The sequence below is a fragment of the Ascidiella aspersa genome, chromosome 1 (genome assembly GCF_963924565.1).
Source record: "Ascidiella aspersa chromosome 1, kaAscAspe10.2, whole genome shotgun sequence".
In the NCBI taxonomy this organism is placed as follows: Eukaryota; Metazoa; Chordata; class Ascidiacea; order Phlebobranchia; family Ascidiidae; genus Ascidiella; species Ascidiella aspersa.
In genome coordinates, this window is record NC_139447.1 from 40,721,020 (window position 1) to 40,728,957 (window position 7,938).

At 38.9% G+C, this 7,938-nt stretch overlaps 1 non-coding gene and 1 pseudogene across 1 annotated transcript; both read right to left on the reverse strand.

The window, feature by feature from the left end:
- Window positions 1-752: 752 nt before the first annotated feature.
- Window positions 753-7,425, reverse strand: LOC146170521 (uncharacterized; annotated as a pseudogene).
- A 55-nt stretch (window positions 7,426-7,480) lies between these two features.
- Window positions 7,481-7,555, reverse strand: Trnaa-ggc (transfer RNA alanine (anticodon GGC)). The gene has a single exon. It is a non-coding gene; the product is annotated as a tRNA-Ala (tRNA).
- Window positions 7,556-7,938: the final 383 nt, after the last annotated feature.

A 7,938-nucleotide genomic window follows, 5' to 3' on the forward strand; every position in this document is an offset into this window, starting at 1 on the left:
TCCACTTCTTGTTAGTTAGAGATATTTTAGACCACAATCTTTTAATTGAGCCTTTTTGCTGTAGAATTAGGGCAACCATTGGTGATACATAGAGGATGTTCCTACGGCATACACTAAGTTGCCATAAAAAACCATTTACAATCTCATCATATAACCATCCTGCACGAAAAATTGTGATCATGGGACAGCAAAACCAGTAATTCTCCTCTGGGTATGTGTGGCTCAATAGATTTTATTTGTAGCATTGATAAAGAATGTGGACCATTTTTAACTATGGTGTGTTCAACATGATGTTAAACAAAATAAAGGTTCGGCGTGATTTTTTTAGTGTTACACTTTTGTGTTGGGTTCTGTAGCTCTTTAGCAGGTGATGGCAATGGCAGCATATTGTCTTTATTTGTACCACAACTTGCAGAAAGTTTGTTTTGTATTCTTGGGGTTGGATATAGCGTGACAACTTGATGCAATGCCTGCATCTCATTAGCGAGTGCTCCAGATCTTGAAGCAAAGTAGTTTGGTTTTGGATGTTTCCGAGGAATCTCATCATGACAAAGACTGTTTGAAGGATGCTTTCGTTTGATTTTTAAAGAAGTTTTTGTTTTTGTTAAATCTTTTTTTATTGACTTGTTTGTACAATATTTTGTTGAATCTAAAGCATTAGGCGAAACTCTTAACCCAGCATCATAATTGCATGTTTTTGTAAGAGCTATAATAACCTCAGAGAGATTTTGCTCAACTTCTTTTAAAACTTTCTAGGATCCAGCATCATATATCAAATTTTTTATTTCTGCAAGTTGGTCTACAATGTTTTTGGTAGTCTTGGGGTGTGGTTTGTCATCAGTAGGGTCTTTTTGGTGTGTAGTAAAACTCAGCGGATGCTTACACTCATTGCTTGTTACTGTTATATTTTGATCTGTAGTTGAAATTGGAGTGCCAACAGAACTCTCATCTAAGTTTTCTTTAGGTGCGATCTTCCTAACAATGTCATCGTCTAGTGTTAAAAATACAGAATTGCTGTACCATTGAGGTAAGCTAAACCCAGAAACGTCATCAAATGTTTTAAAAAAATGGCAAACATGTGCTTGCACGGCAAAATATTTTGTCTAAAGTCAGGGCATGTACATTTTGGAAACTCCTGTGCAGAGCCAAGTCGAACATTATATATATCTTTATTTAAAGTGCTTTTTACAGTAAAAGTATTGCCAATCCTTGATATACTTCCAGCCTTAACACTTGTGGACTGTGCAATTCTTTGCATGTGGCACTCCTTAAGAACGCGGTTCTGCCTCTCCGCACCATTGTTGGTTCTGATTAATACTTTCAGTCTATCTGCTCGATAAAGGTACACCCATCGCTATAACAAAAATATTTCAAAATTCTTGAAAAATGTACAAATATACTTTTTAATATATTATTATAGTTTAACCTCTTTCTCTTTTAGCCACATGTTCTCAAAGTATCTTTGTAATTTCAAGTTGTTTTGCCAAAGCTCATTTGACCTTAAATTCTGCAATGATTTAATAAAGACACTTTGAGTTTCTGCCTGAGCTACACTTCTAATAAGTTTTAGAACTTCCTCTCTTCTGTCCCCAACATTATTTTCAGTCCTTTTTACCCATCTTTCCCATGCCTGCTCTCGATCGAAATCACAAATTTGTAGGGGGTGGGTGTGATTAATGAGTCTTCATTTATGTAATTGCCAAGATGAATCGACCACACTCCTACAAGATTTTAGATGGCCTGTCTTCGTGAGGCCATTCAGGTCCAATTCTTTCCTTTAGTTTAGATACATGAACAGTCAATTTTGCTGTCTTGGTAAAAGCTGTAAAAGCCTCTCCATTTTATATTGATTGAACACGCTATTTATAGACGAGAATCAGTTAAGAAAATTTCTGCGAACGAAGAAAGATTTACGTCATTAATTCTTATAATACTTAACAAAATATCACGTGATAACAAGGCGTGGTCTAAACCTTTTTCACACTTATTTCTGACGCGAAACATACAAATTTTACGTCAAAATGCGATTGCGAAACAGCTTCTGACTTCAGTTAAATGTCAACAGTTTGAAAAACACACGACCGGGGAAACCGACTAATGTTTCAGACCGCGGTTTTGAAACATATACAAAAAAACGGATGTAAATACCTTGACGCATAAAAATTGGTGTCAGCAATTAGAATTTTTGCAAATTCGCTGCAAAGATATCGCAAACATTACAATGTGGTTGCAAGAAATCTACGTAACGGAATTTTACCGAAAACTTTCCGCTTATCGTTTGCACATTGGCTGCAAGGAGTAACGCAAACATTACAATGTGGTTGCAAAGAATTTAGGCCATAGATTTTTACTGAAAATTTTCCGTTGCGACACATCGATTAAAAACAAAAATTCTCTGTGTAAACACAATATGACGAAGTGGCTACTACAAATATTCCCACGCTAGATTTTGGAACAGCTTGCATATCAAAAGCTGGTTATTTGTTTGTGAAATGTGTGTGGACACGTGGACGCGAAAATTGTTCGATCACATAACGCATTTGCGCAATTGTTTTAGTCAGATTCCTGATTCCTCGAGAAAGTTTTCTCTTTGGTGCCTGAATTAGCAACCGAGGACTTTGATGTCAGCGTTCGCTGAGTTGCTCGAAATTGTTGTGTGCTTGACACACCATTGCATTGCTGTGGATTGAGCTTTTCAGGCGATCTGTGCGTCAGCCGTGGAAACTTAATAACATGTTTAATAGCCCGCGAAAACCCGAAAATTCATATTATCAAACAGCAAGGCGAGATTACCCGTTGCGGAGTCAACGATACGGCGACGCGCGGCCTAATACAAATTATAGTAGCAGGGGGGCGCAAAGAGATTACGGCGCGGGATTCCAAAGGTCGAACTTTCCCCATAGACCACAACAAAATAAAGACATATGTTATTATCACGATTTATTTGGAGATAAAGCAAAACGCTGTGAACAGCCATGCAATTATGGCAGACCAAATGCAAACCATTTAAGAAAAGGTAACCAATATGTGGCCTTAGAATCTAATGAAACCTTACCGTATGTTTTAGATAGGATCTCAAATCAAATATACTTGGTTGATAGTGGCGCCATAGAGAGTTTTATACCAAAAACCTATGCCGATACCACAGAAGTTCCCTCCCGTTTTAGCACAGCAAGTGGCAGTCACATAAAAAGTTACGGTAAGAAACAAATTAATATTGATATAGGTTTTGGCGCCATGGAAGGAAATTTCAATATATGTGAAGTTAAAACGCCAATATTAGGTTATGACTTCCTTAGAGAACATGAATTAGTTTTGCACTCAGCAAGCAACCTTTTAGAGTGCGCCAAATAACAAACGCAGCTAAAGGTCGTACATCATGTTAAACGTACTGATGGCAACGAAATCCCGGTTGAAATACAATACGAAAACTTAATAAAAGAGTTTCCAGACCTCACTTCCCCAGTAGATTTCCACGCCGAAGTCAAACATAATTTCGTGCAATACCTCCCTACAAAACCTGGGAGACCACCCTCAGCTCGCGCGCATAGAGTTCACCCAGAACGCTATGCTCAATTAAAAAAACAAATTACGGAAATGGTAGACTCCGGACTTCTGGTTCCTAGTTGTTCACATTATTCTACGGCTATGCACGCTGTTCCAAAGGCAGGGACTAAGGAATTAAGAATTGTAGGAGACTATAGAGAATTGAATAAACTACTAATTGATGATAAATACGGTTTACCTAATCTTAGAACCAGTTATGATTTATTACACGGCTCGAGCATTTACTCGTGCCTTGACCTTAAATCGGCTTTCCATCAGGTGCCGATTGCTAATGAAGACAGGCACAAAACTGCTCTCGCGACACCTTTAGGTCTATTTCATTTTGTTAGAAGTCCTTTCGGCCTTAAGAACATCCGCGCAGAATTTTCAACGGCTAATTGATTGCGCCATGAGAGGATCGACATTTGTATTTTGCTATGTAGACGACATCCTAGTTTTCAGCAGAAATGAGGCGGAGCATATACAACACTTGAAGTTAGTTTTCCAACGTCTAAGCGAATTTGGCCTAAAGTTGAATGCAAAAAAATGCGTTTATGGTAGAAAAAGTGTAACCTTCCTAGGGCATGTGATCACGCCCGAAGGCGTGCGACCAAATCCGGAAAAAGTAACTGCAATCAAAGATTTCCCTAGACCTAGGGATACAAAAGGCTTAAGAAAGTACGCTGGAATGTTAAATTTCTTTGCGCCCAGCGTCCCCTTGTTATCTAGAACTTTAGCTCCAATCTACGACCTTATGAAGGGTAAAAAGTCAAAACGAAATGCAATTGTACAGTGGACAGACGAGGCGAATTTTGCGTTTGAAAAAGCAAAACAGTGCTTGATGAATCATGTGCTGCTAGCTTATCCTAATCCGGATGCTGAGATCGCATTAGTCACCGACGCGTCAGATAAGAGTGTGGGCGCTGTTCTACAACAAAAAATAGATTCGAAAGTTGAGCCACTGGGTTTCTTTTCAAAATCCCTCAATCAATGTCAAAGCCGTTACAGTGCTTTCGATCGTGAATTATTAGCAATAGTTTTGGCAATTAAGCACTTCCGTTATTTCCTTGAAGGAAGAAAATTTACCTGTTATACTGACCATAAAACGATTACCAAAGCCTTTGCCTCTGAGCGAGTATCCGATTGCGATAGACAGGCAAGACACTTAGCATATATATCCGAGTTCACAACAGATATAAGATACCTCCCTGGGGCAACTAACCTGGTTGCTGACTTAATGTCACGACCCGATGTAAATCACATTTTTAAACATGCAGCCCAAATCAATTGGAGCGACATTGCCGCAGCACAAAAACAGGACTATAAATTAATTGAGTTCCTCGAAGGAAACCACTCCTTAAAAGTAGAATGCAAGCAAGTACCCAATTCTAACGAAAACTTATTATGCGATACAAGCATGCCAAACCGCAGTAGACCGATAATTCCAACTGGTTTCCGACGCGTAATTTTTGACAGTGTACATAATATGTCCCATGCAGGAATAAAGAAAACAATAAAAATGATAACAGAGCGTTATGTTTGGCCAGGTTTACGAAAAGATGTAACGGTGTGGGCGACCGCATGCAACGCTTGTCAACGAACGAAAGTAACTAGACATACTGTTTCGCCGTGGCAACAGTACCCCGACATGTCACGCAAATTTCAACAAGTAAACTGCGATTTAGCAGGTCCGTTACCCGAATCGTGTGGATGTTCGTATCTTCTGGTCATAGTTGATAGATTTTCACGATATCCAGTCGCTGCGCCTATCTCAGACATTCGAACCGAAACCGTATTAAACGCTTTTATTCATGCTTGGGTGGCAAATTTTGGTGTCCCAGAAATATTAACAACAGATAAAGGCAGCCAATTTATGGGCGCAGAGTGGGATTCCGCTATGAAATTTCTTGGCATACGACATATACACACGACCGCGTATAACCCGCAAGCGAACGGTTCAGCTGAAAGAAATATCCAAATAATAAAAAAGCATTGAAAGCGGCTTTAAGCACGGAAGACTGGTATCATTGCCTGCCGATGGCGATGTTAGCGATTAGATCATCTTATACAGAAGATTTACAGGCAACCCCTACCGAAATAATCTATGGTACAAATTTGCGTTTGCCAGGCCAGTTTTTCGAAGGTAATGATGCATGCGATGAGGCAGAGCCTGACAGCCGCTTCATGAGACGACAGCAGAGCTTCTTAGAGCGTTTCAAATATCGCCAACCTAGAAAATCAGCGCAACAGAAAACTTATATGGACCCACGCTTGCACACTTGCAAACAAGTGTATATACGACATGATGCGGTTAGACGACCTTTACAACCAATGTTTGACGGCCCGTATAACGTAATAAGTAGAACGCCAAAGTATTACACAGTTCTCAGAAACTCTAAGCCATACGTGGTTTCAATAAATCGATGAAAAACAAAAATTCTCTGTGTAAACACAATATGACGAAGTGGCTACTACAAATTAATACCCTGCAATCTGCAGAAAAATATTAAATAAATAACTTGTAAATCTTTGTAAAACCTACTTCAACAACAAGCAAAAATGTCTTTAATAATTATTATAGTACCAACTACATTTGCTTTACTCCCAAGAATGTTTTTACCTGCAAAAGTTCTTTCTATCGCATTTATCTCTGCATCACATTTGTCCGTCATGAAAAAAGTAGGACTCCAATTAGGACACCATGATTTTAAAATATTCAGCGCTTCTTCAATATCTGCCTGCCTTTCATTCTGTGTAACAAAACTTGCCACTACCTGATAACCAACATTGGTTTTTACGCACAAGAAAAATAAAGGTAGGGCATATTTTGATGTTTTATATGTGGCATCCAACAGGCAGATATCTTGTCCATAACGGAGAAGCAGTCTGCGTTGCCAAGCAAACTGGTGGACAAATAGAAGCGCTTGCTGACAGTTGAGAATAGGAGCACAATCATCAGTATTTTTTTCTAAATCTGGCAAAAAATTTGTGTCAGCAATATAGGGTCTAAACATAATATTGTCATCCTTAAGAGCTTCCTATTTCCATTGGTTCACTAACAATTGGACATTACTTTGGTCAATTTTAGCAAGCCTTCGTTTTGCGAAAGGCCTGCAATAGTGGTTTTTTAAATTTAAATTTAAAATGACCATAGGAACAACAATGTTGAAGAGTGCAATAAAGTGAAGGAAGGAAGTCTTTCAAAAAATTACTGTGTTAGGGGAAAGCGAGCAAAAACGAACCCCTAAATTTTCTCGTTAACGAAAATTGCCAGCTTCAATATTTGTTTGCTGAACAGTGACTATCGTCGAAAAAGGAAAGTAGTTTGCAGGTGGTTCGTTCGGATTTAGGTACAACTTTTCTTATGCTTCGTTCGTCACTCGGGTCGCGCCAATTTGTAGAATGTGGTTGATAATGAGTACTCATTTAATTGCCTTTTGTGCCTCGATGTACCAAACTTACAACTACAATGTAGATACTGCATTCATATAGAATTGTTCTTTGACTCTGCTTCTAGCATACGAGCACTTCAATTGGTTCCTTGAGTAACAGACAAGACTTTATTCGATACAATTCAATATCTAAAGAATGTTATAACACAAGCTTATAAAGGGGTTAGAAAAGATCTGTATAAAGAAAGGCAAGACGTACAAGTCGTAATAAAATAGTTATTTGTCATATTATAATACGTAGGTATTCACGTGACAAGGGCGGTTCCAGCTGAGCTTTCTTTTCTCGACTTTCTTATACACGGAAATAATATTTTTGTCCCAATATGGCTAAAACAACATCCCTTCGATCGGCAAATCCACGTAAGGGCAAAACGCATATTCGATTCTAAAAATACCGAATTGTTGACAATAGTAGACCAAAAGCCATCGCAGACTCAATCTGTTGATCTATGATGCAAGCCGGGCAGACTAGGAAAACAACTAGCCTGCAGTGAGGATCGAACTCACGACCTCCGGTCAAGCCAGGACCGTCGCTCTACCAACTGAGCTATGCAGGCTCAGAAGGGAACGAGTCGAGAAACAACCATAGGCCAATGCTTGCTCAATCTGTTAGTACAAGCAACCTCATAGAAGGGGATCCACAGTACCATATCATTTATTCAATGAAATATTCACACATATGTGTGTTAATAACTGAGATCTAGCCCTTCGAAGCTGCTTTTTGACTGTGGACAATATTGCGAATTTCAAAACATGCGTTAACATTAAAACGGATGTACGTATGAGCCGGGGAGGCCTGACTCAGTGAAAAATGGTGTCTTTGCAAAATCTTGCTAGATCGGCAATTGATGTTTTTTACAGAAAACTTTCCATGACGAAACATTAAAACGGTGATACAGCGATAAAACATTCTCTGTGATAAATAACAATGTGACGAAGT